This window comes from Corvus cornix, chromosome 1A, assembly GCF_000738735.6.
Source record: "Corvus cornix cornix isolate S_Up_H32 chromosome 1A, ASM73873v5, whole genome shotgun sequence".
NCBI classification, from domain to species: domain Eukaryota; kingdom Metazoa; phylum Chordata; class Aves; order Passeriformes; family Corvidae; genus Corvus; species Corvus cornix.
The window spans coordinates 71555890-71577122 of record NC_047057.1 but is presented as its reverse complement, the minus strand read 5'-3'; the positions used below and the strand labels follow the sequence as shown (position 1 = coordinate 71577122).

Below are 21233 nucleotides of genomic sequence, written 5' to 3'. Positions count from 1 at the left end.
TCACCAGGCTGCTCTTAATCACCAATTAACAGGAGAATGCAGTCATGTTTTCAGTTATTAAAAGCTTCATTTTTTTCCCCCACATATTCAGTAGTAATTAAGAATGAGCAAGTAGCATATATTTTGCTAGTAAAAATATTACGAGGCCATGTACAGGAAGAGGCAAATTTTACTATAAAACCAGTTGGTACAGGCAGAAGTGACAACATTCACAAGTGCCCAAGCACACCTGAAGCAGTTGGCAGAGCAAAGAGGAAAAGCAGACAGTAGCTAACAGAAAACTACATTAAGTACTGCTCCTTTTGATTCTCATCTGGGGCCCTGGAGACACAGAACAGTCAGAATATGAGCCTAGGAACCAAAACCCTGCATGGGAAAGAAATAATGGTCCAATAGAAATGGTGATTTTATGGCACCTCATCCAATCACTACATGTATTTTCTCTCCTTTATTAATTTGCATCTCTTGCCTCTTTCTTTCATAAAAGCTTGTAATACTTCTCTCGGAACATTCCTCCCTATGTCCTCCCAAATACACATATCAACAACTTTTCCTTGTCATTCACCACTAAATCCTCCTCCCTGACTAGCAATGCCATCATGGCAGTTATGGATCCCACAGTAAACCCACCCTGTTTCACCATCTTTTATTCCAACGAGGCTATTTTTAAACCCGGATCAGTTTCCTGATAAGACTCTGTGTGCTCTCAGACAGCTGTGCTGTGTGACAAGAGCAGGCAAAGAGGACACAGAACCCCAGGATTTAAAAACCAAGCAACTGAAGGGCAGGGGCCCTACCCAAGACATTCCTAAAAATCCTGTAATTGTTTTTCCTTTTGTATTTAGTTTTAGTGATGGCTTCTGTTGTTTGAGATCTGAAGAACCTGAGGGCCTTAAGGCTTGTCTACTGAAAAAGAATGCACTTCACTGCACAATGTAGTCATAGGAAAGCTGCATCTAAAGCCTGCTTAGAAAACAATGAACAATTGTCTTGATTTAGTATCTTCAGATCTGTAACTCCACTACTATCAATATTTAAACCAAGGGTAAAAAACAACTTCTCACAGCAAGCACTACATATGCACTTTATCCCAATGGCTCTGCAGCAACAAAGCTTAGCTAAGAAAAGTCCTGGTTCTAATACTGCTGCCATATCAGAAAAAGCAGGAAAATCGTTATATAAAGGAAAAGCAGAAGTCAAACAAGAAAGGAATTTTGTTTGTTTGTTTCTAGAGTTGCCTTTTTATTTAAGAAAACACAATGGAAAGCATAAAAACCTCAGAAGAATGAAGCAGACAACAGTGCCCTAAGGGAAAGAGAAAGAACACAGATGCTGTGCTCTAACAGCAGACAAGAGCTATTGGACTGTAGATCACCGAGTGCTGCAGAACCAAAGCCCCCCAAACCCAGAAGTATATATTTATGATTATACCTGGGCTGTCTTCTTAACAGCTGCCATGCTACAGCACACCTGCTAAGCGCCTATTTCATTCTGTCTGTGGGGTTTCCTAAGTTAATTTAACACCCACAAAAGAGAGTCAGCACATCTTGCAGGAGCCTGGAGATAGCAGCATTTACAAGATCACATACAAAGGTGACAAGCAGCAGCTATTACACTTCCATTGGAAAATCAAAATAGATCTCTGAACAAATGCAGGACATTTAAACTGCTTATCCCCCTAACAAAAGGGCCTCCCAGAAAATATTTTCCTAAATACCAGTCACACATGGATTGTTTCACTAGAGCACACATTCAAGGTCACTCAACCCCCCAAATCCTACTTTTTCAGCTAGCTGTTTTCTGTGGATCCTCAGACACAGGACCCTTGAAAGCTTTTTCTCTCTTCATAGCATCCTGTCCAAGCCCTAGCAAAGCCTGCTACATTTTCATTTTGCGGACTCCAGCATTAAGCAATGTTTCGTCCTACATTTACCCAAATTCTCTCTAACAGCAGGGCTATTTCATGGATTCCCCCAGCAGCCCTGCAAAAGCTCATGCCGTGTACCAGATGCTCACTCACCCAGAAGCTCGCAGCCTGCCACCAAGGGGAAAAAAAGGTGGGCAGCAGCTCTTAATTCTTCCGTGTCTGGCTGAAGAGCATTCTCCCTCCTGCGTGCTGCATTCCGTAGAGCCACTGCAGTGCTCAGAGCGGGCAGACTTGCAGGAGCAGCTGGAAAACAGCTGTGCTCTCCTATGCTGAGCAGAGGTGTCCATCCCAGAGCCAGGGTGGTTCCCTCTCGGAGAACCTATCCTCTATAACCCTCTTACTAGAGGGTGGGTCACACTGACAAGTGGCCATTGGAAGGTGGTAACCAGGGCAAGAGAGGACAATAAAGCCAGAAAAATTGCCAGTGTGTGTGTAGGAAGGGAAAAGAATAAGTGGAGCAAATAATGAGTGAAAGAATGGAGTCAGTATGCAAAGAAAATTATTTACTGAACAGACTGTTCGTGCTGCTGACCTCAGTCCATTCCTCTCCAAGTTTTAACTCCTTACAGTCTGGGCTTTGCCTGGGAGAGGAGGTCACAGCTCATCTCCCCCACTGCCCTCCCATGAACCATTCTAGGATGCAACCACCAGATCCTGCAGGTGAGGCTCCAGCAACGCACTGCTGTTCTGTTTCACAGCTCTAGGCAGTTCTCACAAATCAGAACACACGTACCAAAAGCCTGGTTGGTCCATCATGTTTTCCTCCCATACCTGGCAAGAAAAGCCCCTCTAAACCCAGAGCTGAAGAGGGTGGCCAGAGTTCATATCACCACCATTTCTAAGACCTTCACAGAAGGTAGCATTTTTCTGCAGCACCTGAATATCATCAGGTTATAGAAAGTCGATGCATGCCAAACATTCTTTTCCACAACAAGGACTGCTGTATGCAAGTTAATCTCACACCCATGACCTTGTTCTTGCCACCTAAAGATTTTCCTGTCATAACAAACTCCACAGACACTGCACACATTTAACTGTGGCATAAGCTCCAATATGTCTCAGCAATTTGTATTTCACACAGCAGCAGCTATGCCATCAAATAGGAATAGTAATTTCTTTTGCATTGCTAGTTGGAGATACAGAACAATACAGTTTTTTATACCTGAAAAAAAAAAGTGTATTAAGTCATTACTGCATTTGAGAACAGGCTCACAGAATTTACTTGGCTCTCAGATGCCCTGATACTTATTAAAGATATTCTTTCCATATTGGAGCCTATGTGATGAAGCATGCAGCAAACCCCATCGATATCATGCAATATGCAATGTAACAACCCAGCATTTAATTCTCAGCACTGGAAACACCTTCTACCCCACACCACTGTAAAGAAACTTTTCTAAATACATAACAAAGCCCCTGACTTTGTAGACAGGTTGAAAGCTGCTCCTGTTCTTCTGTCATCTGTCAAAGGACTCCATTCAGTCAAGTCAGGAATTAACACTGAGCATTTGCAAGTGCCATTGCAGCAAACAAAGCACAATTCTAGTAAATAAGCCAACCTAGCTTCTTAAGCTAAGGCAGCTGTTAGAAGAACCAAGCTCAGCTACCCACTCTTGTGAATCATTTCCTGAATTGCCGTAATTAGCACAGCATTGTAAGGCAATTCATGCTCAAATCCAACAGAAGAAGTCAACGCTCATCTTAATTTACTATGTTAATCTCAAAGCACTTGATTCCTAGTCCATTTCGAGTCTTCCCTTCAAGATGCACCTCTGCTGTGACACCACCAAGAAAAGGAAGAACTGAGACCTGTGTGCAACAGGCACTGGCCTGCTGGGTCACGTCTGACCTGTGCATTTTGAACCTACTTGGCCGTGTCCTTTCCTCTCTTTTCACAACCCTCTTTTTTTACTTTGATGTGTACTTCATGTTTCTGAAATTCTTTGCTTTCTCCAAAGTCTAGAACCAAAGCACTCTGCTCAACAGCTGAATGCACCGGCAGACAGCAACTGTGAGAGAGCATCGTGCCCAGAAATTACCATCACTGCTTGCATGAATGCTAAGAAGAATTCACCACTGTTTCCTACCATCAAAAAGTCTTGACTGCCTGGGATGTTTCCCTGTATACTGGCTGATCCCTATAGCTTTGTGAAACCTGTTAGCTTCTCTCACACTTGGAGAGCCAGACTTTTGATATTATAAACCTTGAGCTCATTGAGAGTTTGATGAAGCATAAAATAAGCATACTTTAACAGTCAAATGAACAACAAAGGGCCTTTTGTGATAGCTGGAGAGTACAGGAATGGAGCAGCAAAGGAAACAGGACTTAGAAAAAACAACTACTTAAATGTGGAGGTGACATCTTGCAACTTTTGATTAATCATTTGATTTATCAGTGACATGATATGATTTCAAATGAATACAATAACTTTAATTCTTGTCCTGACACAACCCATGTGAAAACTTCAGATCTAGAGAGAAAATTACATAAAAGTAGAATGGCTACAATGCTGGAGGAATACAACGTGATAAGGAAATCTGACCTCTGCAAAAACATTTTCTTTGAATTTTTTTGGCAGAGGGTAAACAGTAAAGTCCCCAGGTTTTTGGCACAAGGAAGGAAGACTTACAGAGTGCTTCTCTTTAAAGAAGTAAATTTATTTTTCTTGTGTAATAGTACCTTACTGCTCCATGGGAGCTACAGTTCCAAGGTGACTATCTCAAGATGAAGCTCACCTTAAGATGGCCGAATTCACCACAGGTGAAAACAACTCATCTTTTCATAGCAGAGAATGAAGGACAGTGCACAGCAGCCCCTGAAATAAAACATTTGGGTTTGGCAGTATTTCAGTTTGGGAACGTACACAATTTAAACTAGAGTTCTGAGAAGGGAAAATATGAAGTAAACAAGTCATCTTTAACACAGTTTCAGCCAGCCTTGGAGAACAGAAGATACAAATGTATTTTTTTAATCTGGACTTTCAGAAGATCACTAAACATTTTAATTCCCTCCACCCTAACACTGCAGCATTTTAGAGGACTGTTGCTTCAGTAACTATTTAAAAATAAACTCTCCAGAGAGCACATGGCACTAAAAACAAACCTCTCCAGACTGATGAGACATCTAGACAATGGTCCAGAAAAGGGCACATTAGCAGAAGAATTCTCCTAAGGAGGAAGCAAACATCTCAAGTGACACTCTGCAAGCAATTTAGCTGGTTTAGATGACAGCTGATACTATACCATTTCTAAATTAGCATTAACCACTTCCCCTCCAAGAAAAGGACGCAGCAAACTGCACAGCTAACCCAACCCACAGGGCATGTCCTGGACACATTCCTTGTTCCTACTGGCTCATGGCTATTGCTACCAAAATGTGTAAGCAGCCCTACTATCACTGGAAAGTCCACAGCATGTTTAGATTCTGTTTATAAGCAGCAAGACAAATGACACAAGATCTGGAAGAAACCTGAAGTACCTGGAGTGAGGCACTGGCCTCCCAGGCTTACCAGGGAAACTAGACACAAAGGCTAACTCCAAACCAGTCTTCCTTTACAATCAGCACAGCAAGAGGCACAGCTCTAGAGAGTTCTGAATGGGAACCTTGCCTAATTAATGAATTAGTGATTTGGAGTAGGAAAGTGAATCATCAAAAGTACGGCACATTCTCCAAAGCTGTTTACCCTTCCTGACACAGAAAAACTGTATTAGACTTTCTCAAATGGAGCAGAAGCAGAACTCTGTTTATGCCAGATGGAGTACCATATACCATGTACGCAGACTGCTATTAAACAAATTACTTTCTGCCACAAAAAGCCTAGTGAAAAATTGCTAGATTTGACTGTTTAAAGCAAGTCTCCCAGGCAAACACCTGCCCCCATTCCTCACATCTGTGCATATCACCACAGAACAGAGTCTACTGTCCTCCCCTTCATTCCTTCAGTCACATAACCATGATGTTGGGAGTGCTGGAAGACACATCTCAACACAAGATCCAGAATAATCTATCCTATGGGTATCACTGGATGGATATCAATTGGGTTTGTGCTCTTTAACTGGGTTAGAATCAAATTTGCCTCCTGCTTGCCCTTAGATTCAATTCTTTAATGAACCCTGAAAAACAGGTAAGCAAGTGTTAAATGGAGCAAATCACTACAAGCTGCAGCATCTCACAAAATAGAGCAGAGTTTATATTGTCCTTTACACCAGACCCAACAAGACTTTTTAAACAGTTGTGTAAGCCTACACAACATATTTAGAAACACCAAGAGGAAGGCAAAAAGGGGCTCCCGACCATGCTGTTCAACCGGGGCAGTTCCATCAGGGTCATAAAGAGATAGAAATATTAGATAGGATTTGCACGGCCACAAGCACTTTTACTTGCATGGCAGAGATAAGATATGATCCCACAAAAATGCTGCTGTTCTGCCTACGCTTTCAGTGAGAGCTCTCTCCACAGACCCAGAGTAAAGAGATCTCAGGAATCTAAAGGGAGGTCACTGTAAAAGTTATGCTATCCATTGTCACTTCAGTTAAAAAGCTGCTTAGAAGACTAGAAGATTATACCCCAAGACTTCCTCAGACGCGCCACCCAAAGTTCATTCCAAAGCATCTTACAGCCATGAAAATAAAAGATATAAAGAAAAGCCTGAAAGAGATTTATTAGAAGCCTTCAATGCATTGCAGTGTCCTCTTCCCTCAACTACATCAGTCCCCAGCAAGCCTCGCCTCACTTCAAAGCACTGCATTTCCAGAGGAATTATTTCCAAACAGCAGGGCAGAGAGCAGTAATACAGAACAATTTTCCTGTTGGCCAAAGAGGAAGTTGATTCTGTAAATGGGCTATTTCCCAGATTTCAATTAAGCTGTGCAATCCTAATGCAGGAAAACGCAGCAAAAGACCCATAATGCAAGACAAATATTCCTGGACTGAGGTTGGAAACAGCACAGAAAACTGCAAGATTCTACCTTTGTTTTGTATCCTACAATAACATTTGAGATCATCAGTCTAAACCAGAACTCCAAAATGTAATATTGAGCAGAACAACAAAACACACCTTTTGCACAGAGACACTTCGCCTCATGGGATGAGCTGACTGCTGGACAAGTGGCTCCAAGGAAAGAAGAGACACATCAAAAAGGCAAAATCACTCAAGGCAGATAAGCAGAGGCCTAATGATTCCACTGCCAAGCTGCTCTGGTTCAGTCAGCTCATGGCGGGTGAGAGCGTTACGAGCTTCTCTGAAGGCAGAAGATGAGGCAGTACTAGAGATCTATGGGACTCTTCTGCATGATGGTTGAAAAGCATCCATCTGCCACTCCTCCTTCAGCATGAACAAAGCAAAGAAATGCCACAACAAGGCTTTACTGAACGCCTCAAAGCAAGCAGCATTACCAGGTGGGGCTACCTGTCAAGTGCTCCACAGCATTTCACTCCAGGTGACAGTAGAAAAGGGCCAAGAAAATTAGCTTGTGTCTGTAGCTGTAGAACCCCAGATAGGAATGATTTTCAGTAAAAATGGTCATTGTTTTGAACAGTTGAATGTCAAGGAGAAATCCAGACAAAGTAAGGGCAGCCTAGACTAGTTTTAACCATGTGGCTAGACACAAAAGATCGTATCTCAAAGACACTGTGGAGAAAGAATGGAAAAGGTTAACATATAACAAGGATAAAGATCTGAGAAGAAAGAGATGACAGAATGAGGGAGATGGGAATGCAGTAAAAGGGTTTTCTTCACAATTTCCATACCTTTCTTCAGTGTCCCTTCTCAAAAATGAAAGGCAGTTTCTCATGTTCTCTACTGCAAAAACAACAGGTTCAGAACAGCTGATCTCTATCAGAGCAATCAAGTTTCTGTCTTCAGCAAAAAAACTACGCTGCTACTGCCTACCTTCAGCAGGAAAGTTATGAATTCCCTTAGGAAGTGTGGGATGAAATACATTCCTCTTTCCTGAAGCTGAAATAATTCTATTGTTAATTTACTGCTGTCTAGGAAAAGCAAGAATTTGTATTTCCTTTCTTAGCCTTACTGAATACTTTTGAATGGAGTAAATTTCAGTATCTAAAAAAAAAAGAAAGAAAAACATCCTTCAGTTTCCTCTTGCTACCAAGGCAAATAACTGCTGCTTGACTGAACTTTCAAAGGAGAAGAAAAAAGGAGGGGCCTCAGAACAGAGGCTGCCCACACAGGTGAGCAACCTCCCCTTCCTTAAATTGTTTCCCATATCTGGGCACTCCATTTCTATCACAAGCCACTCCATACATAAGAGTATCCCAGTGCCTCTTCAAACCAAGATGCAACACAGGCAGAATGAGAAGAGCCATGTCTGTCTACTGTTAACGCAAAGAAACCAAATGCTGTTAGAGCATTATCAATGCATTAATCCATACTCCAACTACCTCAACATTAGAAGGAATCCACAGGGACAGACAACAAATAATTCGTTGAAATTGAATTCATCGTGTGCCCCAAACACTCAGCTGAAATCCAAATGTTTTCACACCATTCACAAACACCATCTATGTGTCTATGTTCCTGGGTTTTCCTACATGCACTTTTCCCTTTCTCCCTCTCCCTTGTGCAATTACAATGTGAGATGCCATTCAGCTGGGGGAGGGAGGAGAAGAAAAGGAAGGAAAGAGTGGTGAGTTGATGTTCCTATGCTAGCTTACCTCTTGCTCTATCTCCACGGTTTTGGGCTCCCCTCCTAGTAAACAAACAGCACCTGCCTCTTGTATCCTATCACATCATTTCCAAACACCAGCACCAACAGCGGCTCGGTATCGCTGCTACTTTATTTCCACCTCTCTAATTATGAGCAGCAACCGTGGAGCCGACATCGCAGTAACATCCTGCTATAGTCTGCAAGGGTCAGGGCAGGTCTAGGCTCCAGTGCTGCTGGGAGACCTAAGAGAAGACCTGAGAACAAGCATAGCTCCCCCCAAGGGAGCTCATGTAAAATCCCCCATCCTTGGGCTGACCAGCGGGAACTGTTCCCTCCTCCCTTTTTTGGATGAAAGATGAGATTATCATTAGGATCTGCTGCAGTAAAAGCACTCGCCCAGGAAATCTCTCAGGGACCACATCCACATCAGGGGTATCTCAGCAACACAGTACCCAGGGAAAGCTGCCCTTAGCACTGTGTATTAGCACCACACATGTGTAAGAGCAGCCCTCAAGGCAGGTGTGTGCTTTGCTCCTGTGTGAGGACCCTGCACACAGCAGGGCAGCCACAGCTGCGCTGAGTTGGTGGCGTTTCTTCTTACTCCAGGTTGTTAAGACATAGATCAACTGGCAGAGAAAAGATTCCTGAAACATCAGACTGCAACAGCACATACAGGCTCTGCTGTTGCTCTCGTGGGCACTTTCCCGTGACACAGTCAGAGTGGAAGTTTCCTGCCTCTGCCAAGGACAGACAGCAGCAGCACAGACAGTTCTCCCTTCACCTGGAGCTACCCTGAGCACCACTCTGGGATTACACCAGCAGGACAGCCCCTGTGTTTGCAAAAGAGAAAAAAACCCTAATCCATTCATGGATTACTTAAATGACTGAGAAGTCATTTTGAAATGCTGCAAGAAAAGAGGAACACATCCAAGTAAGGACCAGTTCTGCCTCAGCTTTCTCCAACAAGTGTCATCAGCTCTGCATTACCATGTGTACAACAGTAATGCTCGTTCACTCAGGGCAAAGTAACAGTGCTGGAGCCTTTATCAAGCAACCTGCACCTGCAAAATAACTGAGATTTCTCATGTGAGGCATGTTTGCAGGATATTTGAAACCCAGAGAGGGAAGAAAGCTCAGAACAAAATGTCATCCTGACCTCAACCAGCTGTGTTTAGGTTTAGACCAGGAATATACAGTTACATACTATTTACAGATCCTTTCTTAATACACGAGATAGTCATAAACAGGATTTGTATTCAAATTTATTGAGTATTGAAACTGAGATACATGTCATTCAGCAGCAGCATAACTATTAGTTATTTCTTCTGCACAAATACTTAGAAATAACTGGTAAAAGAAAAATATTTATGGTTGTCCTGTAACACTTAAGAGGAGTTCCCTGTCCATTAATTTAATAATTACAGCATTACCAACATCACCAATTAGCTGTAAGGTGCGCCTTCCAATTGTAATTTAAGACATGAATGAATACAAGTCCAGCACACCTAGTTAAGCCATCTACTTACACACAAGTATTTTAACAAGCTAAATACAAACATATCTCTTTTATTAACTGTAGTGTGACTTTTGCAGCTGCAGACGAATGTGCAGTGGACTTTTGGCTGGTTTAAAGGGGCACTGCCAACTTAAATCTAACTCTAAATCTAGTTTTGTCTAAGTAAGCTTTCACAGACTCTCAGACCAGCAGAAATATTCCCATGATTGAAGAATTTAATTCCCATGCAGTGAGTTATTTTTACTGAAAATCCTTGCAGTGCAACCAACCCAAATACAAGTACTGAAAATGTGACAGTGAGAAATAAATAGAATAAGTACATTATAAAAAAATACAGAAAGAAGTATTAGCATAACTATTGGTAAGAGTAGTCTATTTCAAGTAAGTGCATAGTAACACAAAGAAAATCTTGTTTATTAGATTCTTCAAAGCTCAGTTACCTTGTATATTTCAAAGTTTCTAGCTAAAAGGAGCCTAATGGATTATCAGTTTCTGTATATCCAACTTGTGCAGTGAGAGGCCATTTATTTGCTCAGCTTGCCGTAAGTCCACTGCACTAGCACAGACAAAGTTCATTGAAAGTGCAGAATAACCAAGAACACCAATTTTGAGTCTAACACTCAAAGATTTCCCATAGATTCTTCATTTTGTTCAACTTTCAAAGCAGCACAACAGGACCAACAAAGGAAGCAGCATTTTTTGCCGGGTCAGACTTAACAGTAACTTTTGCAGAGACGGAGGAATCCTTTCCAAGCGCTCTAGAGCACCAACCTTAAACGGATCACTGCACGAGGTAAGAGAGGACTTCTTCAGAATATGGAATTAAGTCATTGCAGTGAATGGATAAGCAGGTTTGTATTATTACAGAAGAAGAAAACCTATGTTTAGAAGCACCTCCCCTTGTTAAGTACTAAACACCATTAAACGCATCTGAGGACAACAGCCTGCAGAGATTAAGAATGAACCATAACACAATAAATAAAGGAGCACAGGCACACGTATTATAACTCCTCGTAATGAAGTTATCTAGAAGGACAATAAAAAGGCTAAAGGCAAGACGAGCAGCAGCCTGTGTGAGCTGCGGGCGGTCTATGCCATGCCTCACGTAGAGGTGCCGTAAGCTCCGTGTGACGGAAGCACCGGCAGCACTTTATGACCCTGTGGCGGCCACGGCCGCGGTTCACGGGCGGTGCGAGGCACCCGCACGGCGCCCTCGGCGATAAGGCCGAGCTCCAGCAGCAGCGCCCGCCCGGCAGCGCGGGCGGACCCGCACGGCGCCCGCCGCTCCTCCGCCCGGCCCGGGACCGCGCGGTGCCCCCGGCTGAGCCACCCCACTGCGGCTCGGGGTCCGCCCCGTTCCTGCCCGGCGCCGAGCCGTGTAACCGGGTCACGGAGCCGGCACGGACCGGCGGCGGGGCTCGCGTTCCGCGGAGGTGCCCGCCGCCCCGCGCCAGCCCCGGCCGCTGCCACCGCTCCGAGCGCCGGGGCCGCTCCCCGCGCGGTGCCGAGGCGCGAGGGGCATCCTCCGCCGCTGCCCCCGCCCAACCTGCCGCCCCGCAGCCCTCCCGCCCCGCCGCGGGCACTTGCCTTCGCCTCATGCCGCTGCTCGGGGGCGGCGGAGCGGGGCTGCGGCTGGAGCGGGGCTGGAGCGGGGCGGGACCTGCCCGCCGCGGGAGGGGCGGGAGCGGCGGCGCGCGCGCACCTTGGCAGCTCGCGCTGCCGCTGCCCCGCCCACCGCCCACCGCGCGGGCAAAGCCCCCTCCCCCGCCCGTCCCTTCGAGCGGCGCACCGGGAAAAAGGGAGGGGCGGCGGAGAGCGGCGGCTCCACAGCTGCTGGGCACGCGGTGAAGAGGGGGGACAAGGGGAGAAGAGCGAAGGCAAAGGGAAAGCAACAGGTGTGGCGGAGAACGGGCACTGTCCCCAACTCGGTTCTCCCCCTACAGCCCCTCCGCGCTGCCGCTGCTCCCCCGCCCCCTGTGGCAGTGGTACGCTCCCACTGCTCGAATTGCAACAGGCCGGGCGGGGATTGGCGGAGATCAAAAAAGGGGCGGGGCGAGGCAGCGACCGTTTAAAGCGCCCCCGGGCGGGGAGGTGTGCGTGCCTCGGGAGCGCGCCCCGCGCCACGGGAGCGCGCCCCGCGACGCGCTGATGGAGCGATGGCACCGCAGGAAGCGGCGGGAGGAAGGCGGCAAACAAATCAGATCTAAAAGCGGCCGCAGAGACGCTTGTAAAGTCGTAATGAGAAAAGCCCGAATATATTTGCGGGTCGGGGGCGGCTGGGGAGAAGCTCGCACCGGTGGTCATAGCAGCTCGTCCCGTTTGGATCCTGATGCGCTCGGGAAAAGAAAAGGCTCCTTGCCCCTGCGCTCGGGAAGATGAGCAGCGTTGCAGCAGGTGGATGCTGCTGCCATCATCCTTGTCTCCTGCTAATCAACTCAGCTTGGGAGCCCCAAAATATTGACTAATCCCTCAGGTTGCACCGAGGTGACAGTGCTGGTACTGGCTGGGCAGGGAAATGAGCCAGCCCTGGTCTTCAAGGAAGCACTGAGAGGAGCCCAGAAATGTCCTACTAAAGCCACACAGCCTTCCAACCCTCCCTTAAGAGAAGTTTTGATCTCCATAGCATATTAGAGATTTTGGCATGAAAAGCAGTCGGGTATTGTAATAACACACAATAAAACACCAAGCAGATATCATTCATAAGAGATGTATAAAATGAGTTAATGATATAGCTGAGCAAATTCTTACTACAGTATGACAAATATCAGCCAGAAGTGCACAATTCCCAATTCACTATCTATATCCATGACTGAGAACAGATGGAGGAAAGCCTTTAGCTGATCTAAACTTGGCTCAACCCACCCTGTTTACTGATGGAGTTTCCATGAGCAGAGAAATTAGAGCTACTGGTTGCAATCACCGCAGAACCTCAGCCTGCTGATTCAGCTTACATGTTGGAAAATCTGGCAAGGACACCTGTCCTTACCTGAGCAGATGCAAAGTCATGCCCATACAAGCACCAAAGGGTGGCAAGGGCTCCGGACAGGGGATATTCCCCCTTGGAAGTCACTAAAGGTCACCGACAGAGCAGCTCTTTGCAGGGGAAGGCAGCAGCTTCCATTGTCTGTTCAAAACCTGTATCTGCAGGTGCCCTCCTCTGCCAAGATGCAGGTTGGGGGTGTGTTGGTTATTGAAAACTGAAAGCAGACAGAGGAGTGGGTTTACATACAGTGATACAGGAGATGTTTCAAAGTGCTCTCCCAGGGCCCAGCTTGCACAGTGTTTGCACTGGTTACTGGCTGAGCACTCTGAACAGTCAGGAGGAGAGCTGGCAAGCTGAACAGTAATCTTTGTAAAGAGCTAATAAGGACCCAAACAATTCCCATTAGGGAACTGAAGAACCATCTGCACTCTAGCATGAGGCTGCCTATGGCATCCACAGCAAGACTTGTATGTCTTGGCTCGATATTTTGGAATCCAGCACCAGAGAGGCTTAGTCATATGACAGGGTTATTTGCATCATTATGCTGCCGGGTTCCCAGAGAAGTTTTCACAATGCGCTGTAAGAGGAAGGGTTTAAACAAGTAGAACTGAAGCAGAAACAAAGGACTGTACTGCCTCTGCATGTCCCTTGTCACCGCGTGCACGTGGTCTGCAGAGTGGGAGGAGGGTGGCAGGCAGTACTGTACAGAACTTTGGGCTAATAAAGCACACTCACAAAAACTGCAACATCAGTACAAAATGGGCTATTTTGCAATATAAAAACAAGCTAAGACAGCTGAAATCCTGCATCGCAGCTTAGTAGAAGCCTGATTTTCCAGGCTGGTGATGCGCAAGGCAAGCCCAGCACTCTATCTCCCCTGAGGATTTTACAGAACTGCTGGTTTGCACTGGACTAGGGAACAGTCACCTCGCCCCAGCCAGGCAGTGATTGATTCCCTGTGAATTCGTGCCTGCAGGCACTGTAAAACTGGGTGTTGGCACTCCAGAAGTGACCGCTGGTAAGCAGAGCAGCTGTTGAGGAAGCAGTTCCAAACCAACCCAGGGAAAAGTATTGTGGTTCCAGACTGAGCTTTTTAAAGGAGGTGAGCTGCTACCACTCAAAATAATGTCAGAGTATGGCACAGTGTCCTATTTTCAAAAGTCTATATAGAAAAATAAGGCCTGACTTTTTCATGTATTCTGTTTCTAAGAGGAATTATTGAATGCTTGTAAGGGCCAGGTGCTGCTCCCAGTCAAACAAGGAGTGTAACAAGGAAGGCAAGTTACAGAAGAAAATTCGAGAAAATTTTGGTGTCTCTATAAAATCAAAGCTATTTTCACTGTAAAAATAGCCAAGGAATCTTAAATTCTATTTTGACAACCTTCCAAAGTTCAGGACTTGCCAGGTGCTTGCTCCTGTGGGAATTTGTAATCACTTTAAACCAAGAGCAGCAAATTCCATTGGAAGCATACTGTCCCAGAGCAGTCAGTCCCTACATCTGGAAATAGGAAGTAAAAACACAGCAAGTGGATTTTCAAACGAGGAGGTGATCACCAAATTACAGCGCTGGAAGGGACACTGAGAGGTCATCTAACTCCATCCCTGTGAAAGCATCTCTGTCCCATCTGTTTTACCTCTTAAAGACCTCCCCAGTGTAGGCACCACAGTCTTATCCAGGAAAGATGTTCTCTTCTCATGATTCACTCTTTTTGCCTTTAGAAAGTTTCCCCTAACGATCAGCCTGCATCTGTTTTACCATAATTTACATGTACTTCTCATCCTCCCCAATAGAGACAAAGAAAACATTTGTTCCTCTTGCTCCTGCCACAGCCTTTTAGATGCATGAAGATTTCTCATGTCACTTACTACATTCCCCAGAATTAAAACTCCATTTTTTCTCACCTGTCCTCCTAGTTCAGATTGAGTGAGGCTCTGCTGATCCATGGTGTTCCCCTCTGGAGGCTCTCACTTTAATCCATGTCTTTCCTGAATTTCTCTGTGCAGGAACAGCATACAGCGTGTTCCCAGCTGCGGCCTTATCAGTATGATGCAGAATGGAAGGAGCACTTGGTGTGTTCTGCAATCATCCCTCCTGTTTATACATTTTAGTGTGACATTTACAGTGACAGAGGATTTTTTTGTTTGTTTTTTGCTTCCCACATACGTGGCAGTATTTGTAAAAGTCAAGGCCACAACATGAAACCAAACTGCCACTGAAGCCCCTGAAATGCTCTCCATTAACAGGAACTCTTTTCTCCTGTCTACAAGTGTTTCTCTTAGAAGTCACTGCATTTGAATTGCCATCTGCTGTAAGCAACTGAATTGGGATCTTGATGAGTTATAGCCTTGTTTTCTCATGCTCACACTTACTTGGACAGCTAAACCCTTTTTTTTTTTAATGTAAAAGTAATCTGTGTACGAATGAGCTGCTAAGCACTTCCAAAAGAAGAACTGTTTTCAGAAGAAACTGAAGGACTAGTCTAGTCTACAGAGGTCTTAAAATTTGCTCTCTTCTGCAACTGTTAGCAGGAAGACTTGTCCAATTCTGGATCACTGACTTCCTAAGCAAGAACACAAGCATTCAATCTGTGGTTCAAATGCAAGGCAGAAGTCACTAAGCATTCTCCTGATGCAAGTGATTATTCACTGCATAGGCATTTGAATAGCTGTAATATTTATGAAATGATGTATTCAACCCCTTCCACCACCTCTGAACACACATGCACACCCTAACCCGGACCGATGTTGTGTGCTGAGGTGGGAGCTGAGTTTCAAATGAATTGCTGGTGGTGTTTGTTTGCAAGAAAACAAATACAAGTCTAATTCACTTGAAAAAAAACTTTCTCTTGGCTCACTAAGTAGAAACTGTAGGTAAAAACTTCTGCAGTCGAAAAGGAAAATGAAAAGCCAGCTTCTCAGGCCAGTGAGTTTTGATCACGTAGATCAACGTTTCTAACCCTTCACACTGAAAAGATAAGTGTTCTGATAGGAACTAATAAGGAAGATTTCTCTGGGGCTACATGCAAATCTGCTGAGTGTTCAGTATAGACTTTAGCATTTGGAACTATTTTAAGAATAAGAGAGGCTCTGGGTCTGTGCATACACACTGCAGACAATTTCACTGCTCACAGATTTTGCCAAGCAGTAAAATATAAAGTTGCAGCTGGGTTTGCTGCTATGACTCAGGACCGTGGGCATACGAGAAGCTAAAGAGAAGCAGACAACTTTCACTTCACTATACTGTAACATTTTAAGCAGAATTAACCCAAACCAAAGGCTACACAAGTGCAGAAAACTCTCGCCCAAAATGGTACATTATGCTAAGGGCTGGGAAGAGTAGCCCGGCTGAGTTTCACTTCATGCTTTAGGAACAACACTTCAAGTGTGTAAAGAGGTGTGAGGTCATCCAAAGCAGTCAGACAAGGGCTTGTCAAGGAAGAAAATTTAGATATGCAAGAACACCATACTCAGATGAAGTACTACTAGACTGCTGGCCTACAATTAATACATTAACCAAAAAATCACAAGCACAGCATTTCCTGTACTCAGACAGTCCCCGAGAAGGACCAGAGGGAAGGGATTCAGATGTACCTTGGTGAAATGTAATGGCAACTCCTGCAAGGTCATCATTGAGGGACTTCTTTGGTTCTTCATCTAATTTGGGCTATACAAGTTCCTGACAAGAGCTGCCTGTAAAGCTGAGACTGGTTTACTCCACGTAGCACACATTCAGGTCTGAAAGGCACATTTACTATTTGGAGTTTGGATTAAGGGAGAGCCTGAGCTATGTTTTCTATGCTTGTTGTTAAAGCAACAGCTTTTTACTCCTTTAATGAAGTGGACAGAGCATCTCCCTTGTGGTGTTGCCTAGAAATAACTGACAGCCCCAAATCTCAAACAGATTTGGAAGTTTCCTTCAAACTTTTAACAATGGCTAGGTTCTCTTTAGCAAAAGGCTGTGTTGTCCTGGTTGAGAAGCTTATTGCTTTACTAGAGTTACTGGGACTGTTCTTTGACAAGCTATAAAAAAGACTCTACCTATGTGCAATCCAAATTCATCCCTGTTTAGAGAAGTATTAATAAAAAGGGAAAAGTAAATCAATGAGGTCACTTTATTGATCTTGAGAACGTCGAACTACTATTAATAAAACATGTTGATATTGTTTTATGGATAGGTCAAAGTCCTGGTAAGGGTGTGTTTGCCATTCTAATTTTTGTGCAGTTTCATCAACAAAGTATTTGCTATTGCAGTATTGTAGTTATTCATCTCCTGTTTTCCTCCCCCACAGCCAGAACATCTGCTAAACGTTTCTGAATCCGAGCTTGTTGGGATAGGGCCCATTACTTTTCCATATTTATGAACTGTGTGGTACACTGGCACTCATTCAGCAGCCTGCTTCCCAAGGCTCATGCGCGAATGACATCAGCCGCTGTGGGTTTGTGTGCAGGAGATCCACATGTGCAGGGGTCACACAGGGGGCTGCAAATCTGCTGGCGTCCAGAAGTACTTGAACTACCCTGCTGCCCAGGAACAGAACTATCGACTGACATTTGAGTGATGCAGGGATGAGGAAGAGGAACAAGAGGTATTTATGCCGTCCTCTGGAATGGTGATGGAGAGTAATGGGCTAAAATTGAATGAAAAGAGTTGTATCTGACTCCAGAAATATCATCAAAATATTTTTCATTTAGGTCAAAGAGGCCAATAAACAAAAGCTACTATGCTTGTGTTAGTTGTAACAGGCAGGACAAAGCAGAACACAGGACTGGTTCTGGGGATGGAAAAAGGAACACATAATTAATTTCTGACTTCTGTTTTCCCTCTGTAGTAGCCCAGCCTGTCATGCCAACACTCGCACAGGCACAGCTTTATGCTATTTACACGCTGAGGGGAGTGTGCTGTGCTGCTGCTGTGCAGGGCCCTCACACACGTGACTCCCATCACACGAACAGAAGCTCTGCTCACAAGCTGCCCTTGTGTGCCTGGGCTGAGTGGACCTGTCCCTGTTTGCCTTCCCAGCTGCCTTGCAAACAGTGCCTTTCCAAAGTCGAGGATGGAGGATTTTCAAACCTCGTGAGAAACAACGTCCCCCCATCTCTCAGCTGTGAGAGCCCCGAGGACCATTTGTCTGCCTAAATGCATGCCAGCGACAGACCCCAAGCACAATCACAGCCTAATAGTCTTAATGAGATTACAGCTAGAGATGCCCCAGTGCTGCCGTCTGACTAAGGAACAGAACAAGCACCAAATGCATCTGGAGAAAAAAAAAAATCTCCTTGGCTTTCATGTGAGCAGGCTGCAGGTTGATCAGGATTTCAGATCTGTGGTGTACAACCTTTGATTTCTTTTCCTTTATAATTCCCTATAATTTTTTATGTTTTTGCATTGCATTTCTTTACAAAGCAATGTGTTCTTTTCACAGATGTCTTAAGTTTCACTAATATTTTTCAGGACATGATTTAAACCCGATGATCACACTGCTCAGTAACATGACTACATTTATAGATGCCTATTGTTAGCCGTGCTAGATTGATCTCTCCCATGGCTACTGTCTGTATGCTTGACTGTGACACCCATGTGCTACGGGGGAACGTGGTGGATCTTTGCCAGTATAATAAGTCCTTTTATCAGCAGTTTATCTGGAGCATCTGTTTGTCTCATCAGAATGAAATTGCTTGTAACTCTATCCTACGCAGGGCAAATACTCTTTCTGCACCTGTTCAAGCACTTGATTTACTTACTGCTTAAATTCTTAATCTCAACAAAAACAAATAAGTCAGCTTGTACAACAAAGACTCGTGAATTAAATGGAAAAGCTGATATAGGAACATATCAGCTGGCTAGAGCATAAAACCTGGTATTAAGGTACAGATTGTGCAGTGCTCACTGCAAACTGCAGATCCTGCCCTGCAGATCTCATCGAGCTTCCTGCAAGAAACCTGCTGCTAAAGGCAAGGCTGCAGCTCCTGCAGGAATTCATGCCTAGGACAAAAAGGCAGTCATAGTGCATCCACGGATTTTGCATGAAGCCTAGAGCTAGCACAAAGGAAAATTCCTCCCCTTAGACACAAGAAACCCCAGAATTTACTAGTCAATGACAAACAATAAATAACATTTGCAGCAGAAGGTAGGAGAGGCTGGCTGGGTCAGTACTCACAGAGCGAGGCTGCGGGAATGACCTTCTTCTCACATGAGTCAACTCCTCCCCGACAGGTGCTCACAGCTCGCCCGCCTCTGCAGGGGCAGGCACCTAAATTAGAGCCCCCTGGCCACTCCTCGTGCCCTGCCTCCACACGGGTTTCTCTTTGGAGGGCTCCTACCAGCAGTATTCTCCTTCTCTACGCTCGCGAGGTAAAGCCAACATTTAAAAGAAATGGGATCTCGGATGCAAATCTCCTTGTGTGAGTCTTTGCCAAAGCATCTCGCCGAGTCTCGAGGAGGCTGTGTGATGATGGGTCTGGCTGCCAAGTCGTCACTGTTGCCACAGTAACGGAGCAGTGGTCCCCTGTGGCTTGCTAAGGGAGCGGCAATGGGAGCACAGAACGGATGCATTGCCTCCTCCTTCGAGGATTCCTCTGACCTGGGTAATCCACACATTTCTTTAAAAAGGCTGTTTTATACAGAAGGTATTTCCCTCACACCCCCCATACACCCCCCTCCCGCCTTGGTTACTCCACTCACAGAGCTCTACAGCATCTTAAATCTCGTTTCTGTGGTATAGGAAAGCTGGCATCACCCCCAGAGAGACGCTGGCTTCCCCTGGGAAATACAATGACTTGTGAAAAGAGGAATAAAGAAACGTTGTTTTGGTAAATATCTGACCATGAGCACACGCTCACCAGTGTTTGAAGAAGTGCTGGGACAGCGCGATATGATCTTGTCTTTGTGAGCAGGTGAATGAGCAGTTGAGGCAGCAAGAGGGGATTTCTCTGCCAAGCGTTTCTCTGCCAACACGACCGAGCACAAGTGTGTCTGAGAGGCCCTGTTACAGCTACGGGGAAGCTCAGGGCCCGCTGAATTCCTTTGTTCCTGTCCCCTCAACTGAAAAGTTTTGGCGCTGCCAGTTCTGAGCCTTAATATCGCTGCTTTCTACTTATTTTTATTATAACATTGACATAAACATTAGCAGCAATGTTAGGCAGGACAGTCCACCACAGTGGAGACCTACAGACTCTGAGCTGCAGTCAGAAAAGCAGCCAAGACTGCAGAAGCAGGCGTTATTTTGCTGGACAATGAACAATTCAGCCTTGTTTGGGAAAGCAACTCCTTGGATAGTTAAATAATACCACTTGTTTATGAGACAGACTATTTATCTCATCTTCTTTATAAAATGTTGCTAATGGTTCTTTGTTGCTTTCCTTATTATTCTCTCTTAAAGCCAAGTGCTTCTTTTAAGGTAATGGATTTCCTCTCTCAGGATGCCAGTAACAAACACAGCTCTGTGTGCATGTAGGTGGTGTGGACAAAAACAAACACAGAGAAGTAAAACCCACACATTTGCTTTCTTAACTAACTTTCCTGTCCTCACTTTCAACCCAGGTTGTTTGGGCAATCTGTGACAGTGGCTCATCCCAACTTGCTAGGTAGGGACAGGCCTCCAGGTGCCAAAATCCAGACATTAAAGATCCCATCATGCCAAGGGGTTAAGTGCCTTTTTGCTCCACTATAATCTGCAGCATCAGAGATGGGACTAGGTAAGAACAGCAGTATCAGCCAGAAGGGCTAAAAAGAATTGAACTAGATAATAAAAGCTGTGAGCAGGCTAAAAAAAATCTCAAGTGTTAAAAGCAGTAAAAATTCTAATCTCTTTTCTTATCTTTGCCTCTGCCTTCAGACTGAGTTTTCCAGCTTTTCTCCAACATACTATGAGGATTAGAATTTAATTTGATTTAGAAAAAACCTTCCATTTCTCCTATGTTTACAGGAATCTTCAATGTGGGACTTGGAGAGCATCACCAAACACAGTGATGGCCATGACAACGCCACTAGGCTTGGCAGTGCAGAATCTCTCTGCGAAGTAGGAAAGTCCATCTAGGCCCAGCCTAAGAGAGCCTGGAGCCTTCTGATTACAGATGCTGGATTTAACAGCATCACACCCCCACACATCCACACACACAGACACCCTCCCTGCGTGGTGCCT

General features: G+C 45.0%; 1 protein-coding gene across 6 annotated transcripts in view; it reads right to left on the bottom strand.

Annotated features, from left to right (window-relative positions):
- MICAL3 (microtubule associated monooxygenase, calponin and LIM domain containing 3) overlaps positions 1-19573 on the bottom strand; it is a 162990-nt gene extending 143417 nt beyond the window's left edge. For 2 of the 6 annotated variants that reach the window (XM_010404136.4, XM_019288725.3), the window contains exon 1: positions 19251-19563. The gene's annotated coding sequence lies outside the window, so the exon portion shown is untranslated. Of the gene's footprint in view, positions 1-19250 lie in introns of all 6 variants that reach the window. The other 4 variants (XM_019288722.3, XM_019288724.3, XM_039571041.1 and 1 more) reach the window with 4 other exon arrangements.
- Positions 19574-21233: the final 1660 nt, after the last annotated feature.